The sequence below is a fragment of the Micrasema longulum genome, unplaced genomic scaffold (genome assembly GCF_059751315.1).
Source record: "Micrasema longulum isolate JH-2025_06_02 unplaced genomic scaffold, ASM5975131v1 h1tg000867l, whole genome shotgun sequence".
NCBI classification, from domain to species: Eukaryota; Metazoa; Arthropoda; class Insecta; order Trichoptera; family Brachycentridae; genus Micrasema; species Micrasema longulum.
The window spans coordinates 297,966-317,817 of record NW_028278059.1 but is presented as its reverse complement, the minus strand read 5'-3'; the positions used below and the strand labels follow the sequence as shown (position 1 = coordinate 317,817).

General features: G+C 28.8%; 1 protein-coding gene across 1 annotated transcript in view; it reads left to right on the top strand.

The window, feature by feature from the left end:
• Positions 1 to 2,554: 2,554 nt before the first annotated feature.
• Positions 2,555 to 19,852, top strand: part of LOC148278521 (glutamine synthetase 2, cytoplasmic-like) — a 31,777-nt gene continuing 14,479 nt past the window's right edge. Inside the window, exon 1 of the mRNA XM_088231277.1 lies at positions 2,555 to 2,754. The gene's annotated coding sequence lies outside the window, so the exon portion shown is untranslated. The remainder of the gene's footprint in view (positions 2,755 to 19,852) is intronic.

Sequence of the window (19,852 nt, the reverse complement as noted above, 5' to 3'; positions counted from 1 at the left end):
TCATTTTTGCTATTATTTAATTATGTACATGTTTCCACATTCCATTATGTTGTATCCCAACTCAACACGGGGCCCTTGGACTTATAGAGTTTGGGATACGTTATTATCGTTATTATTTTTTGTCATATGAATGTATTTGTATGAATGAATAAATAAAAAAATTAAAAACTAATATTTTCAAAAAATTAAAAATTAATATAAATAAGAAAACATACAATGAAATATTTAAGTATAAAAAACCTTTAAAAACAAATATTTTCTCTCAACCTTCCTAGTATTTGAACCTGGTACCTCTAGCGTGGTTGAAAAATGAGCCAACCTTTACACTGCAAGGCAGCAGTTTATTTACCGAGTTCAGTGCTGCCATTGAATAAATAAAACACTCAAGAATTTCGATTTCAAAACCACAGTAAATGCACTGTACTCTGGGTCAGATGCAAAAATACAGTTGTGTTTTTGAAATCGAACCTGGGTCCCCAAGTATGCTATGCGATTGTGCCAACAACTGCACTAGCACGCAAATAATCTCCACTCGATTGTCAATATTCAGTATTTTTTAAGTTTATCAGTAGTGCACAATCCACTTTCGCAAACAAAATGTTTGTCACAGAAGGCAAAACTAGCAGTTTGTAAGTTTGAGTTCTTGTGCCGACCTCGTGTATGGAAGCGAAGTATTAAATTATAAAAACAATGATAAAGCAGGCTTGAATTGTGTCAGAATGAGATCTTCCAAATAAATCCCTGGTTAAACGATGTATGATAGGTGCACAAATGTTGAGATCGGTGGATTATGTAAGACTGACACTAGCATTATCGATAAAATCAAGAATGAAGTGCTGCGTTGGTTTTGAATTGTAGAGCAAATGGATAGCGAAAAAACCGAAAAAAGGATTATCGATGCGAATGTTGATAGCGAAAAAACCGAAAAAAGGATTATCGATGCGAATGTTGATAGCGAAAAAACCGAAAAAAGGATTATCGATGCGAATGTTAATGACTGCAGAAAACGATAAAGACATAACACGACCAAATTCAACAAATACTTGAAGATGGGCATGTCAAAAGTCAAATTATTTCGTTGTCTGTGAATGGAATCTAAATCGTAAGACTTTTTGCGATACGCTATAAGTGGAGATCTATAAATATGAAAAGCGAATGAAATTATAAATAAATTAATTAAACGAAATAACAAAATAATTTTTTTAACCCTAATTTATACCTAATAAAAGGGATAAATAAGATAAATAAGATAAATAAGATAAATAAAATAAATAAAATAAATAAAATAAATGAAATAAATAAAATAAATAAAATAAATAAAATTAATAAAATTAATAAAATTAATAAAATTAATAAAATAAATAAAATAAATTAAATAAATAAAATAAAATAAATAAATAAAATAAATGAAATAAATAAAATAAATAAAATAAATAAAATTAATAAAATTAATAAAATTAATAAAATTAATAAAATAAATAAAATAAATTAAATAAATAAAATAAATGAAATAAATGAAATAAATGAAATAAATGAAATAAATGAAATAAATTAAATAAATAAAGTAAATAAAATAAATAAAATAAATAAAATAAATAAAATAAATAAAATAAATAAAATAAATAAAATAAATAAAATAAATAAAATAAAAAAAATAAATAAAATAAATAAAATAAATAAAATAAATAAAATAAATAAAATAAATAAAATAAATAAAATAAATAAAATAAATAAAATAAAATAAATAAAATAAATAAAATAAATAAAATAAAAAATAAAATAAAATAAAAAATAAAATAAAATAAACAAAATAAATAAAATAAATGAAATAAATGAAATAAATGAAATAATTGAAATAAATTAAATAAATGAAATAAATTAAATAAATTAAATAAACTAAATAAATAAAATAAATGAAATAAATAAATAAATAAAATAAATTTAAAAAATAAGAAATAAAATAAATAAATAAAATTTATGAAATAAATGAAAAATACAAAATATGTAAAATGGTTGTTAAAAAATTAAATAAATAAACAAAAGGTTGTATAATATAAAATAATCAAAAATGTTTTTAAAAAATAAATAAAATTATTAAAATAAATAATAAAAATAAATAGAAGGAACTAAATAAATCAATTTGTTTGCGAAATAAATGCACAAATAAAATAAAATTTAACAAATATTATGAATAAAATTAACAAAGTTAATTAAATTAATCAAATATACGAAATAAAGAAAACAAATAAGTTAATGAATACGATAAAACAAATAAAATATTATTTTTTTTGTTACAAAAATGAATAAGATACGTCGTAATTGGGGCACCAACGCAAAATACCCTATGCGCCAATGGGTGCGGATTCCATTGTTTTGGTGTGTGTACGATTGTTTACACTTTTAAAACAAAAAAAATGTTTGTATAGGTATCAATAAATACTATTTTTAAAAAAACCTAATGTTTATGAATTTATTAACAAATAAAAAAGTATGCGTTAATGCCGCTTGGTTATTGTTACCACCGTCGAACTTTGCGTTCTTGAGTTATCTCTCCACACTACTTGCATATTAGTAACATGTTGGTTCTGAATAAATACACCGCGCGTACAATCCGCGAGCGTAGTCGGGAGTAGTATTGTGAGAACAGTCGACAAGTATCGTCGTGTAGTATTAATATCGGTGAATCGATTTGAAAGATTATTTTGCTATTCGTGCTCGGGGTTAGTGAACCAGAGAGTTCCGTAAACAAAACAAGTGAGTAACAATTATTGCAAACAATAATACATTCACTATCGCGAAAATATTATTTGCAAGTATTAAAATAACAGATAACAAATCACCGACCACAAGTGACAACCCACTTTGTTGGCGGGAATCCAGTTTATTGTTTTATTTAAAACATCATAAAACAAGATTCAGAAATAGCGATCTGTATGTACAACTTGACAGAAAGTTTATTTTTATAAATGATTTTAATTAATGACATGATGATACTAATTAATACTCGTACTATAATTTATTTTTTTGTTAAACCAATAACAGGTTCTGTCGGTCTTGCGACATCGTCAGACTATTACGCTTGTTAAGGGGTTGTATTGTTTTCTTATATAATAAATTCTATGAAATTTGTGTGTAGTACTTTTAAAAATAAATATTTTATCCAGTTTGGCAAATCGATGACAAAAGGGTATTATATGTATCTGTCACCTTTTTCAAAACAAAACATTCTATTTTATATGGCTTAATGATATGATGTTGATAAAATTATGAACAAAATCTTCTTGGTCAAGTTATACTTTATTTAAAAAATAACTTTGTAGTTTTATCAAGGAATATCTACAAAAAAATATTTAGATCACAAAAGGATATATCTCTGTACCGTACATTCACGGAGAATAGACCGCTGTGCACGTGCAAACCACGAGCCCACTGTGTGATATCGCATGATTGTCCCGTTTCACACCACGGCAAAAATCTACAGGATATGATAAAATACAATACAGTGGATCGATATTTATTGTTTCACAATTATTTATTTATTTAATTCATGGCAAACGCAATAACCAACACACCATGAGACCAACTAAGCTCCAGTCGGTTTCTTTTTGCAGAATTTTTACATGAGAGTACTAACTCGCTAAATTTAAATAACGGTTTTTATAAAATTATCATTAAAATCTCTTTTGTTAAATTTGACTCAATTATTTCAATCGGGTTGTAGTCCCGTGGTGAGTGTTACGGACTCACGGATCAGAGGTCGATGGTTTGAACCTCACTGTACCCCAACTTGATTTGCATTTTCTAATAGTTAGTTATTTACAACTGGTCATAAATGGTCACCAAAATTATAATATTTGGGTACTAAATCTATAAGAACGCTTATATATATTTTTTTAAACTAACATATTGACTGAGGCGTTTTTATTGATATTTTTATTAAAATCAGTATAAATAAACTATGGAGTTTTATAAAAAAAAAATATATAAATATTTTCATTTATTGTTTTTCTTGTAACCTTGTTTAATTCTTTCTGCTGTTGTTATTTATAAATGACAAATTATAACTAAAAATAATAATACTGGAATAAGTACAAACGAATCTTATAAATGTCAATCCATTATAATTTTACAAAGCCGTTAAGATTAAGATGATATGTGTGAAAAAGGATATTTTCCGTTGGATATCACGCGGCTGGTTTGTTTATTTGGAAATTCTTGTAATACTGAACAGACTTTAGAACTTATTTCAAAATGGCGTATTTAACGATGCGGTTCATTTGTTTTTTTCACACTGTTTAGTTAGTTTACTATGCGACAGAAAGAATTGTTTACTTGTTCTGTACAGTTTAAAAAATGACATATACTTTTTTTGCCATACCATTACCGAGTAATCACAATATTTAATATAAAAAAATGTTTTTAAGTTGAAAATATATATTCAGTCTAACACACCTTTAATGTTATTATTATTCATATTTTATATTATTTTGTTCTTTTTATCCATTTTTAAACTCTTCGTATTCTGTCCATGTTTGAGCATCTATGTTTTTTTTAGCAAATACCTGGGCTTCCATATTCCATTCTCCTTCTGTCTAAGTAAGTTAACAGAGATGGAGATATTTCTTAGGGACAGAATTTCCGAAGTAGTATCTATTTACAAGTTTTATGACCAATTGTTAAAATATAATTAAAATAATGTTTTCCATTTACATTAAGATATTTGTAATGTTATGTTTATATCAATAAATAAATTAACGGTGAATAAGATTTCAAAATAACATAAAAAATATTTATCAGGCCACCGAAAACAACGAAAAGTAAAAAAAATACTTACGTTTATAGACGCATGATAAGAAATTTCGTAAAAAATACATTCTTCCGTGAGATTTTTTTGACATCATGTAAATAAATAATAAAAACAACTATAAAGATACATGTATAGGTATTTTAAGACAAAACAATCGAGCTAACTATGACTGCTATCGACAAATCTGTTATCTTCTCATTGTTATTGTTACCTAGGGCTCCGATTTTAATAGGAAGTTAAAAGAGTTATCTTAATATAAAAAAATTATGTACGAAAATTAGTATATTTGAACGAAATTTTAAAAAGTCTTCATTAGAAACCTGTAACTTAAGATGTGAGTTGCTTTTTTAAACAAAAATATTTTGTTTTCTATTTGAAAAACTGGGTGCTTGTTTTATGGAAAATTAAAGGTATTATCTTCATTTTCCATTAAAATCGTTACCCGGGTAAATTGAAAAAAATAACTAACCTACATGAATCTTGCAGCGATCCCGTGGCTAGTCCTACGGACTGTCGGATCAGAGGTCCGAGATTCAAACCTCATTATACCCCAATTTTATTCTTATTTTCTTTAGTAATTTTTAAACAGCTAATTGAAAATTATTAAAAGATAAAAACAATAAGTGAATCTCATTAGCAAGTATTTCTGATTTTTTAATATTTTTTTATAACGCATTCATTTCAATTTTTGATTGTATTAAAATAATTTTCAAATGGGTGTATATATGCCCAATTTTGCGTTACATGGTATTTTTTCAGTATTTTTTTGTAACAACGCTTTTTGTCATTAATTATGTACGTTTTATAACATTGCCAATCCACTTAACTTGGTTTAAAATGTCAACGGTTGAAATTGTAATTAGTACCGCCATGAACGAATTCCGTACTGGCATATTTATGTCAATCAGCTAGTTTCGTATTAAATATTCAATGTCTTTCAAGGTAAAGAATCATCTCTATCTATAAAGAACCGTAGCAAAAACAATAAGGATGCACTTATTTTATTTAACTTAATCAAATGGAAAATAATTATTTTTAAAAAGTTGGTTTTTTTTACCAACAAAAGAAAACAGTTTCATAAAATGTTTTAATGCGTTAAAATTAACCAACAATATTAAAATAAGATGTATCTAAATGTGATTTTAATTGAAATTTATTGCAACTAAGACGAAAAACATTTTTCCAATTTTGTACTCCTTTTTATAAGTACGACTAGTAAGTAGATGAAATAATTTAGTGAGCTAAATTCACCCACATCAGAAGTTTCAGCTCTTTTTACTTCATAAAAGTCAACTGATATGAGAGTTGAGAAAATGTAGGTGTTTGAACAATGGCCGGCTGGGAATGTTACACAATGCGTATTTCAGTGGCCACTTAAACCAGCCAATGTCACAATTCCCGTAACTGCCACGACTTCTATAATCCCTTTTCAAAAATGAGTTTCCACTCTGTTGTAATAAACTTTGTTTAAATTCAGTAAACAAATAATCAAAAAATCCAATCCCATTCTTAATTCTAAAATTTTATACTGTGTTATTCATAAATTAGTCGCTCTGTAAGTTAAAAACAATCCCGTCAAATATTTGACTAGATATTCTTGGTAATATTATTGTTGTGATTAAAAATAATACTCATTGTTTTTATGGTAATCCTAAAAAACTGCTCAAATGACAAATGTAAAACTTAAAAATAAGGTCAGGTTCGGCAAGAGGAACAAAAAATTATCCATCAACATCTTTAGAATCAAGAGCCTGTTTACTCAGTTGGTTTGACAAAAATACGCGCTGCTGCTCCAGAATAAAAATAATTATGTTTTTATTGCTTTCCATTTTTTCTTTAAGAAGTGCAATTTCTGACAGAGCAGTAAAAGCCATTTTTTTAAGCTCATTTGAATAATAAAAGGTAATTTCATTGGTGGTTACTCAAATTATTTGTATTACAGAAGATAATATCTACATATATTCTGACTTTATTAGTCTTTGGCTGGTTTAAGTAGCCATTTTACAAACTATGTAACATTCACTATTCTGTCTATGTTTAAACATTCACATTTCTCAACGCTTCCAATTGTTGATTTTTATGAAACAAAAGAGATGAAACGTTTATCATGTGGGTGAGATTCATCCGGCTGAACCAATTTATCTACTAGGCAACGCCTGAAAACAATTTTCCAATTTTTTTACTTCTTGTTTTACCAGTTAGCTAATTCAACAATGTTTTGAGTATGTCAAAATGTTTGCAGACTATCAGGATTTCCTCCCTAGGAAGTTATTCAGATATAAATTTGTTGCAACAGAGGGAAAACATTTTTGAAAGGGAAATATGGAAGTCTAGGAATTTACAGGGCTTATGACATGTCGTTGGCTGGTTTAAGTGGCCACTTATACTCTGAGTAACATTCATTATTCTGAAAATGTTTTCCCTCTGTTGCAAAAAAAAAAGATTTGAATAACTCACTAGGGAAAAAATCCAGCTAGTCTGCAAACATTTGAACATACTGAAAACATATTTTTATCATTAATAACACTATGTTTTTAGTGCAAAAAGTAGTTTTATAAAAATCATAATAAATATACTTTCGTTTTGGGGTAAATTAAAATAAAAAACAATATTCTGGAGTCAAAGAGCGTTTAATTCGATTGACAAAAAAGTATTACACTCTTACCATAACCAGGACCTTTAATAATTTCGTTTAACAAAACATTTCATAATACTGGTTTTATTATCATGAAATTAAATAACTATACAGGTTCAGAATACAAAAAGAAATTGATAAAAAATATTATCCTTACCTAGGGTATACGTTTTACAAGATGACACATACAAACAAATACTTTTTTTTTTTATAACCTTATACCCAAATTATTTTTTGCCAGACAAATTACGTATTTTTTGCTACTGATGTGATGATGTAATATGTAAAATAAAAAAATTCAATTTCGTTACGAAATTTATTTTCCCAGGAAATATGTAATTAAGATTAATATGACCACATGTTTTAATCCGTCATGTTTTAATACGCCACAGCATTGTACCAGGGATGGATCCTTTCCGGTTGCTAATAATAGTAATTACTGTTAAAGTATGATATTTATTTTAACCTTTTACATGCTGTGTGAAAAAACTTTATTTTGTCACTGTGTGGTAATTTGAGGTTACCTTATGTAACTTGAGGTTAGGAAATGATCTCCGAATGATGACTGTTTCTGTTCATCTTATTAAAATTTAGACGGATTTTCAAGGCCAGACTGAGAAACTTCAGAGGAACATTCCTGAAAAAAAAGTCCTTTTTCAACTATTTTTTTAAAGATTACCATAAGGAATGTTCCTCTAAAGTTTAGCGGTCTGGCCCTGAAAAACCGTGTATGGGTATTTAGCTGAGTAATCTAATTTGGTAATATCTACATAGTTCTCTCAAATAAATGTTTTATATATTTGTCCCAGGGTACTCGATATTTTGTCATTTTTGGAGATCCTGATATATTTTTATTTTTTAAATGTGATGATTTTTTTCTAATGTACTTGAAGATTGCAAAAAAATGTATCGTGATAATATTTTATAGTAGTTGCCAAGATAATAATTCATTAAATTCAATTTACAATGCCGATTACATCTCAGGGATGGGCCGGCAAGTAATAATAATTAATAATTAGTCAATATCAAATCTTTAGTGCAACAAATGATCACCATCTAATCAATTATATTCTGACATGTAAATTTAAGTGCAAAATATTGATAAAAATCACAAGATATTAATTGCCCTACCTTTTTCATATCCTAATGAATCTTCTGAACACATTATGTGGTCTTGTCTTTATCCCCTCTCTTCGAATACCGAATAAAGCTTCGTGCCACTATCCATGGCCCTGTTATATATCTTGTCAGATATATAGATCTGGTGGCTTCCAAAATAAATTTCAAAGCTTTTAAAAATGTTGTCAATATATTAATTTATTTGATTTTATTTCATAAGGCAATTCAACAAAAATACATACTAAAAAACAAACAATTTTAAGGTATTCGTTGATACAATTTCACATGCATATATATCTTCAATTATAGAATTACACAAAAAATATAGAATTACATATCTTGCTGCTTAAAATATCAACCCTAATGTATGGGAGCGAAGTATGGAATTGGACATATAATGGTGAAAATAGGTTAAGTGCGGTCGAAATACGATCCCTCAGACGAATTTGTGGTAAAACGGTGTACATAATGATAGGAACACAAATGTCGAGAACAGTGAACTGTGTAAGGCTGAGACATGCAACATCGACAGAATCAAGAAAGGGGTGCTGCGTTGATTTGGACGCGTAGAGTTAATAGACAACATAAGAACGGCTAAAAGGATCTACGACGCGAATGTTGATGGATACAGAAAGCGAGGAAGACCGAAAAAGACATGGCACGATCAAGCATGTCGAGAATATGAATAATTAGCGTGCGTGCATGAGATAATGTATAAATGTAAAGGAAGCGAGGTCTGAATGCAAAGACAAAGTGATGAGGCGCTATCTCTGCCCACTCCTACGGGGAAACGGCGTGATGATTTGTTGTTTGTTGTTGTTGTTGTTGTTGTTGTACATTTGTTGTTTTTTTTATTTTTATTTATTTATTTGTTAAAGTTTTATGTACAGTATAGAATGCAATGAAAAATAATTTGTACGTATGTATTTATTAACTGAAATTTATTCCTGAGAGATTATTCGCAAATGTTGAAAGAGTATCATGAAAAATGTAATCATTTCGGCGAATTGATCACGTCCAATCAATTTAATCCCAGTCAGTGAAGAATTTACTTCCCTCATTACAACAATCGAATGAAGTGCATTTAATTTACTTCTGGATTACCTTCTTTCAGCACAAAGATGCCAAGGTTATCAGATTATAGAGAGAACATACGGACAGCTTTTCTATTTAGGCAACGAGCAATTTTTCCATGTATGTGGGCACCGCCAAGGAGACTTATGTCCTCAGATGTGGTTTGCGGTATGTGGCGGGCAAACTATGCGCTACCTTCTTTACATACAAACTTTGAACTGTCTAGATTACTTGTATGGCATTCACGGGAGTAAAAATAAATAAATTATAAAAATAAATTGATCTTTAAATAGGTAATTAATCACGAAATGATAAGATGTAAAAGCTGATTAAATCAATAAAGAAATATATATGTATTTACGTAGATTCCATCAAAAGATTTAATTACCCTTGTCTTAAGCGTGCTGAAAAATATTTTTTCATGTAGGTCATTCAAATTTTAGTCTTTAAAATATAGCTTGATTAAAGTGACAGCTGCCAAACTAATGTGACTAGTGATGGGAAAGTACTGATCACTGACCATGTACCGATTACTTTTTTTTATGCAATCATGAAACTCTGTTTCCAAAAATTAATATAAAAACGCAAAAACAAGACTATAATAGTGTTTTTAAGACAATTATTAACCAATAAAAAAGTAATTTGTACTGTTTTTCGTGAACAACATCAAATATTTATTTTTTTATTCGATCGATTTACATTGATCAATTTGTCTCCTCTCAATCATTCTGGCGAAATAATGTAACCTTTTAAGTACGTCGTTAATAATTGGGTTTTTTTTAGTTCTTTCTTTTGTTTTATAGCTGATTTTATAAAATAATGTTGATTAATATGACAAGCATTGTATTCAAAAAATAAATTAACATGCCAGATATGAATGATTTTTCATGTGTCAATATAAATCACTCTTAAGATGTTACTACAAAGTTATGTCGTCACTTTTGGTGACAACTGTCATTCTAATCAAGCTATAATATTTCAAGGACTATAATAGTTTAAAAAATTACATGAAAACTTATAAACCATTAATACGACCACAACCCGGCTTATTTCATTGGACATTTTTAGTATTTGACTTCAAATTTTTATCTATTTTTTTAAATGCAACCAGCCGCATATTTTTAAATACTCGACGCGTTATCAATTTGGGATGTTTCGGAATCCACCCAAATTGGCTTTGTAAATAACAGACGTGTTGGATGTAGATACCTGACACGTTAACCGGCTCAGTAACTTAAACGAACCAGATTCTTTTATTTAAATCATTTATAGATAATACAATGAAAACGATGCTGTTAATGTTGAGTGCCGTTAGCAGGCGCTACTCAGGGATAACTTTTTGGTAGTTACAAAATTAAGTAGTGTATATTAATAACGAGCGCCAGAGTGATTCCAAAACATCCATGGGTAACGTTTTGGGTTTTTTTCACATGCCAAAAACAAAAATAATATTGTCTTATAAAATTGCGATTTGCGTGCGGCGTTCTTCCTTATTATATTCAATTCACAGGTTTGTTAATGTGATAATTTTGTTTTTAGAATATCGCTCATTTTAATTGAATACTTTTTTATCTTTATTTCATAATCAATAAAAAAAAACTTTTAGTCACAAAAAACAACACACTTTAAGATACAAAAAATGTATGTATGAATGAATACGCGAGTGCTAGAGTTATATTTATAATTCCAAACAGAAGATGTGCCATTTGGCAACATACTGATCTAAGAATTTTACATCGGTGACCCATTTAGTACGAAGATACTTCTATTAAAAAAACTTTGTTTGGTTTCTGTTTGTTTACAAACTATTTTTTATTCTCAATTTTAGCGGCGTCTCAGAAAACATGTGAGATAATCGATATTTTTAAATAACACTAAATAAGATATTTATGTACATTTATCCTCATTTTTTTTTTATAATCTTGCTTTTCACAAAACAAACAAACCATTTATCACGCCGTTTACCGTAGGGGAGCATAGGGTAGCAGAGCGTAGGGCAGAGAGGACAGAACGCCACATCACTTTCCTCAGCATTTACATTCATACTAGAGGGGTAAAAAAGAAGGGTAGTTTCAGATCTTAAAAAAGAGTGTTCCTAGGAGGGAGAGTGGTCACAGTTTTACCCACACAGTTCTGAATTGTTATTTTATAAATAGTTTCACATTTCGTTACTATTTTTTCGTTGCAAGGAACAGTTTTGTGTATGTATTTTTTTGAACTGTTTTAGTAGTTACTTGTAGCAGATTTTTTGCTCACACTCCTCTAAACTGTTATTTTAGAAACCGTTTAATTTTTAGAATTGTAGTTACCGGTGTTACTGTTACAGTTGTTACTGTTATTTCTTGAAAATAACTGAAACGGCCGTCTTTAATTCATCTCATACACGTCCGCTGCGTCGATTATTCCGACTTTTGACATGTCTGTCTTCTAGTTTTTGTTAGATTTGGTCGTGCCATGTAATTTTTCTTCTTTTTCGTTTTCTACATCCATCAATATTTGTATCTTCAATCTTTTAAGCCATTTTTCTGCCGTCCGTTCACTCTACATGTAAAAACCAACGCAAAACTCCTTACTATATTTTCGATTATTCTTATCTCAGCCTTATACTTAATAAAAGGAGCTTGACAGTTTTACATCTATAGTGCATAGTTTTACCACACATTTACCTGAGAAATTGCATTTAGAGAGCATTCCGCCTATCTTAATTGCCATTTTTCCAATTCCATATTTTGCTTCTACGTATAATGGTCGGTACCGGGATTCCATTGTGAGCGGACAATTACTTTGCATACTTCTAATCATAAAATGTAAACAAAATTTCTAACTTATACAATAATGAAAATTGTGAATTCGATGCATTTAGTTATGATATTTATAGAATAAGCAGTTTGAATGTTTATAATTTCACTTAGCTCTTTTCACATATTTGAGGTTTTTTTTAAATTTTAAACTGAAAATATTGTTATTTGTTGAAATTTTCAATTTGGGGGGTACTGTTATTGTTGGTAAAGTATTCATTTATATATATATTTTAATTAAAGTACAATTCAATCCAAATTTTTATTTTAGTTACCTTACGAACAATTAAAATAGAATTCTACCAATTAACTGCACTGCATTCAAAATAAATGGGTACTGTTATGTCCATTTTTCAATTTGTATTTATGAATATAATTGTTATTATTTTTGTTTTCATTAATTATTTTATGAACCACTTTCTAAATTTCAAATATTAAATAGAAATAATAAATTTGAAATAAAAATTGTGTCACTTTAGTTGGCTATAATGTTTTGCAAATTGAGTAAAACATTTCTGATTTCGATCTTCTAAATTTTTTACAAAAAACACTAAAACAATTATGTAGAATAATTATTTCCATTAATCATCGTAAATGTGGCTTATCTCGTTCATAATCCAAAATCTACATTGATTTGAAACATTAAAACGAGATAATACGGTTCTACTTTTATCTCTATCGCCATGAGCTCTGTGTAAACAAAAATTTATCTGGGCGATATTTTTAGCAAACAAAACTTGTGGTTCTCAACTGGCAACTAGTGACTCTTGATTCGAGTGGAATTTGTCAGTGAAAACACTTAACTTTAGTCAGCTGAACGATCAAGCTTTAAGAGCCCCCGCTGACAGAAAATTTTTGTTACGTCGACTTTTTGTCGCTGTCTCCTTATGCTACAATTGATGCGCGAAAATAACTGACACCGGATGACAAGGATGTTCATTAAGTTATGGATTTTGAAGAGGTCATAGTGATTAGTAGTCTTAAAACACGCAGAAAGAAAATGCAATAAAAAAAAAACTGCTGGGTATACCCCATACACAATAAAATATCTGTACCTTAAAGGATAAAATACATAAGTCCACATTTTCCCATTTTAAAGTTTAAAATGCAGAAATTGTCACATTGAGCTATTTTATGCATGTATAAATGTTATATAGGCTCGAGAGTATATAACCTTATCCCAGATTCGTGGAAATGTGGTGGGATTGCCAGGCTGAGGAAGGTGTTAACTGCATTTTTAATCCACATGGGTCGGAGGGAGTCAGAGAAATTGTCGTCCGATGTAGAAGGACGTAAGTTGGTTTCTTGTTTTACTAGCAATGACTTAGGACTTAGGATATAGAGATTTTGGTATTATATATGTTTTCTCTGGATATTTATTGTTTACTTTTAAGACTAAACAAGCACACATAATAATTAAATTGTAATTTCTTTTTAATATTATTGTAAAACACATAATATACTGCCGTAGAACGGGGAAGCTATCCCTTGTAAGGCAGTTTAGATGAACCAACAGCAAAAATAAAAAAATGTATATGTTTACTTTTACTACTAAATTAATTTGTTGTATGGATAATTACTTGTAAATTGCTGAAATAAATATGTAAAAAAATAAATAATAAAAGACCAAAGTCCACTAGTGTTGTTAATTTTTTTGAAAGTTAGAAATAAAAATCTGAAGCCCACTTTGATCTAACGCAAAAAACATCAGTGGTCCCAGATACGCTATTTTAATATTTAAATTATCTTTCATTTTGCCAAAGTGGTTGAGTCTATAATACGGTATGGAATAAAATCATGGGGCCATTCAACCAGAACCGATATCAACATGATGCAGGATCTACAGTATTCCATTATTAAGAAAGTTGTGACACTAGAATTATTCAATCAGAGAGATAACAAAAGACTCCTTTACAAATCACTCAAAACTCTGCCAGTTCAAGGAATTTTGTGGTTTGCATCATTTAAAAGCAGTATAATTCTATTATTTTTTAAATTTATTAAAATCATACTCATAACACTAGCTTTACTTACAATAATGGTTCAGTGATCCCTAAAGTAAGTTATTAATATGGCAGTAGAACATTGAATTATATTGTACCTTACATTTTTAATTTTATTTCTACTGACTTTACATTAAATAATATACGTGACAAGAAAAAAACAGAAATTGAGTTTTTATATTAATGTTCTATAAATAATAGGTTCAAATTTGATTTAATTGTTAACTAATTTTTTCAATCATGAAATGTATGAATGTATCAACATTTGTTTTTCTTATTATTTTTTTGATTGAGCGAATACAGTTTAAGTATTGTCCCTTTGTCTGTAATTGTTTATGTTAAGATATTTATTTTTAAGAAGTATTATGTAAATATATATTTATACAAACTTCACCAAAAACCACAAAAAGTGACTAGGTGAGGTTTATGTATTTAATAGGTTTATTTCTATGTAATGTAACTCAATTTTTATTCATGTGTATTTTTACAATTAAATGAATAAAAATAACAAAAAACAAAAAATCATCATTTTACAGGGGAAGTTCTATAAAGGTTGAAATTATCTTATTTGGTTCAAAAGTTTTGATGTTTTGAAAATTGCAAAATCACAGTCTTGTTTCCAAAATATTTCGTTTTGGGTGATTCTAAACTACTATTATTCGTAGATGGCGCCTTTATAATTTTTGATTGAAAAATTAAATTTTTACGTTTATTTGCAATGAAAATGGTGTACGAAAACAAAAATATTTATCTCTTTTTTTGTTTTGTAAAAGAACCTTAATTATATTGCTATGGTATTTGTTACAATAAATATAGTATAAAATTTCCGCAAACCAAGTTTTATAAAATCTCCATTAAAAATAATCGTAAGAATTGCATTTTTCAACAAATTTTCAATAAAGTTTCATATTTTCGTTTAAAATCACCTTAGCGTGACTCCCGTAGTTTATCCTTTAGGGAACTGATAAATTTGAAGGAAAATTTTACGCCGTATATTATTCTAAATTACGTCAGAATTCTCAAAAGTTCTTTAATTATTTTTGTGTCTGAATAAAGAGTTTCCACGACTTAGTTATATATTTGGTGGGTCCTTTAATTTCATTTCAAGATACAATCTTTGAAAAAGCTGTTTAAGTAGAAGAAAGGCTAAAGATAACACTGAGGTAAAGTAACGTTAATGCCCGCTGAGTGTCAAAAAGTCACTCAGTAAAATGTATGTATGTATTTATATTTATTGTTCAGGACGGATAAAAGAACAGCATGTCCACCAAATACCGCACACCTCATCTTAGGACATAAGTCTACTCGGAAAAATGTTAATTGCTGATCGCAAAAAACTGCCCAAATGAGCTCTCAGTGATATAGTAGCCTTAGCATCTTTGTGCTGAAAGATGATAATTCAGAAGTACATTAGTTTTTCATTAGATTTAAAAAAACAGGGAAGTGAATTCTTCACAGGCTGGGATTAAATTGATTGTACATCATGATCAATTCGCCGAAATGATTACAAAACTTTTTAACTATTAAAAGACTGTTGTAAATAATCTCTTTGCTCGCGGTGATGTAACATCGTGTTGCCACAAGTAAAAGACGGAATATTCTAAAATTTAGACATTTGAAGATAAAAAACATGCAGTCATACTATTTAATTATAATAATAAAACTATGTACTTTTTTTTCATTATTATAATAAAAATGAAGTAATACCAAAAAATGTCAGTAGAAAAACTAAATCACACTGTTTAATTATTCCTTTTCCATAATTTAAACAAATAAACATATATTACAGCTCTGTTTTAGCAAAATAAATTCAAAATCATAAATACACCTCTCATATTACGCGCATGCATCCCCCATCACTGTTATCAACCATCTAAATCTGTTTTACACAACACTGGCCACAGAACAGCGTCTCTACCTTTTTTGTTAGGAGTTTTATCTCTGTGCTCTCTCTTATATAGATGTGTTGCTGAATTAGCGGATATTCATTCTTCGCGTAACAGGGATAAAAAAAATTGTATAAAGATGCAGCATAGTTACATAAATTTTACTTTACAAATCCGGTGTAAAAATGCCCATTTAAAGATTACCAAAAATACGTGTTTATCATTTGAAAAAAATTGAGAGATATATCAAGTCGTGTTGTATGTCGACTAGAATGACATTATAGCCTCACAAGAGTTAAAAGGCTTGAAATTTTTTTTGGAAACTATCAGATCTGTATATCCAACAGAACCTATAACAGGGCCACGGATAGTAGCGAGAGACCTCATTCGGTAATCATTGAGAGGGGGAAAGGGATAAGACCCCAGTATTAGTTCAGAAGATTGGTCACATGGTGACGGTGACGCAGCGTTGCCAACTCTTCGGATTTTTCGGTGTTTACCAATTTCTAAAAGTTTTCTAATATATTAAAATTGTAAGATAGAAATGGTTTTATCTGTGAAATTTTGAACTGATAATTTTTTGAGGCAGTAACTGTGAATTCTCCCCCGTCCTCCCCTATTAACGACACTTGAGATGATAATAAATCTACCAAATTTCGCTTGATGGAGGTTGGCAACGCCGCAGTAACGTCAACGTGCCGGCCTCTGGAACTTTTTGCCACCGCGTTGTCACATCACCACAGAGAGCGAACTCTCATACAATATAAGTATATCTTTATACCACTCATCGTGGTATCAAAAAATCAAAGTCGGCGGGGGGCTTTCAGTTATCTTGAAGAACAGTTTTTTTTTTCAGGAAAATTTTATTTTTAATTTATTTGACTCATATTCTTATTGCTCATGGCTTCGTGCTTTTGTTTTCAAACAGCCTATGATTTTTTTATTAATTTTAATAATAAATATCAAACATGATTGTATTGTTGTTTCCGCAAAACCAAAGCTTGTCTGCGGGCTACATAACATTTATATTGTTTTTATTTTCTTGAATTTATTTATAAGTACAAAATATTTCTTCTCATCATTTTTTTTAATCATTATATATTTTTATTCATAAATATATACTATTTACTTAAGTATTATTTTTAAATAATAAAACATATGAACGTTTTTATTTTTATCGTTTAATGTTATTCAAAATTGTTTTCTTAGTTTTTTTTAAACTGATTCAAAGTATTTCTAAAACCAAATTATAATTTTTTATCGATAATTCTATTATTGGTGATATTTTATTTTTTTATGTAGTTAATCATTTTAAGACTTTCTTAATTTGTTAATTGACAATAACAATTTTTCGTTTCATGATTCGAATGAGTAAACACTTTGATAATCCAAAGGCCCTAATTTCATTATATTATACATTTGTCCGAAGCCATTTGGAATACGCCTCTCAGATATGGAATCCCCAGTATGCCATATATATAAGTAGAATAGAAAATATTCAAAACAAATTTATAAACTACCCTAAATACAAAACCGGTATTTCTTATGTATCTACTCTCACTGCCTCCACCTTCCATGGAATCATTTCTCTACAATACCGCAGAGTGTGTGCGGAGCAACTACTGCTTTACAAAATTATGACAGGAATGGTTGACTGTACAGAGCTGCTTGGTTTAATAACAATACATGTGCCAGCCAGGATTTGTAGACGGTACCACCCGTTTCATGTACCAATAAGTAAAACATCGTATGTTAAAAATGCTTTTTTTCGTAGGACTTTTTCAATGTAAAATACAAAATTTTAAGATATAGACTAAACAAACATCACTCTGTCAGATTGAAAATTTACACTAAAAATGTATTATGTAACTTAGTAGACATTATAATAATAAATATGTACATCTCCCCTCCCCTCCTTATCCTCTCTTCAAGCATTTTTGTCCTTATCCCGCCCAATTTACAGTAACTTAATGTTCTTAAAATAAATATTTTTAAAAATCTTTGATTCAAAAACCAAAGATTTTTTTACTCAATAATCAAAGATTACTCAATAGTACATAAAAATAACATTTTTATATGTATAAATTGTATCTATTTATTTGATATGTAATATATTTTCTTTACTAACTTTGTATACTATGTGGAAATCTGTTATTAGTTCTGAGTTATACACTATATCTGTTTGTTTACTAAAAATATGTATGTAGAACTGTTGATTTCCCAAATAAAATAAATAATATTGTTTTAAATGCACTGTATTATTTATTTTACATGTACGTTTATTTAACTGTATTTGTAACAAATATGTAAAAGGCAAAAAAGGCCGTTTATTTCAATAAAATAAAATAAAAAGTAGGTACAGAGTTTAATAAAAAAGAAGAAAATATTGACGTGCACACTTAAGATTCACTTGTTCTTTTTAATACGTTCTTGATGATTTAAAAAAAATGTATTCAAGTTTTTTTTCTGTTGATTTTCACTGGGTTTTAAGTTAAACAGTTTTTTTACTACACTCTCCGTTGTTCTATCTCCGTAGTAGTTTTTCTGTCTAGGCACCGCCAGCTGCTGTACCGATACTTGTCGGGTCACGATTTGGGCCGCGATTTTGAAAGGCTATATACTGAGACGGTATAAATTATTATCGATATTTATGTAGTGTGTATATGTATGAAAACTTTAGCCCAAAATATTCTTAGTGAATTAAAATCTAACGAAGACACCCTGGCTTATAATATACCATCTCTTGCTTCAGCACATAAAATTGAAGAAATTACAACAACACCTATTGAAATAATAAAAACTATAGACTCCTTGAAACTGAGCACAGCTACGGGTCCAGATAAAATAAATTCAATTGTTATAAAATCAATTAAAACATATATAGCAAAACCATTAGCATTTATATTTAATCTTAGTTTTAATATGGGAATTTTTCCGAAACATTTGAAAGAATCGACTGTAATACCAATTCATAAAAATGGTGACAGTAAACGAATTAAAAACTACAGACCAATCTCCTTGCTCAATACTGTTTCTAAAATTATTGAAAAAATTGTCAAACTAAAACTTAATAACTATTTAGAAAAAAATAATTTACTCTCAGAAAACCAATATGGATTTCGGACAGGCATGGGTACTGAAAACGCAATAGCTAAATTGACTGAAACAATAGCTAAACATCTAGACAATAGGGAAAAATGCTTGGCTATTTTTTTGGACCTGGCTAAAGCTTTTGACACTATTTCACATAAAATTCTATTTAAAAGGTTACATAATATAGGAATCCAAGGGCAGTTATATAAATGGTTAAACAGCTATGTAAGTGGAAGATTTCAGAAGGTGAAAGTGGGTAGTGACTTGAGCGAACCTGCTCAGCTCTCATTTGGTGTTCCACAAGGGAGCACTTTGGGACCACTGCTGTTCTTGATATATATTAACGAACTTTGTAACAAGCCATCACTTGGACAAATCATTTCATTTGCAGATGATACAGCTATAATTTATAGCGCATCAACTTGGTCAGAAACTCA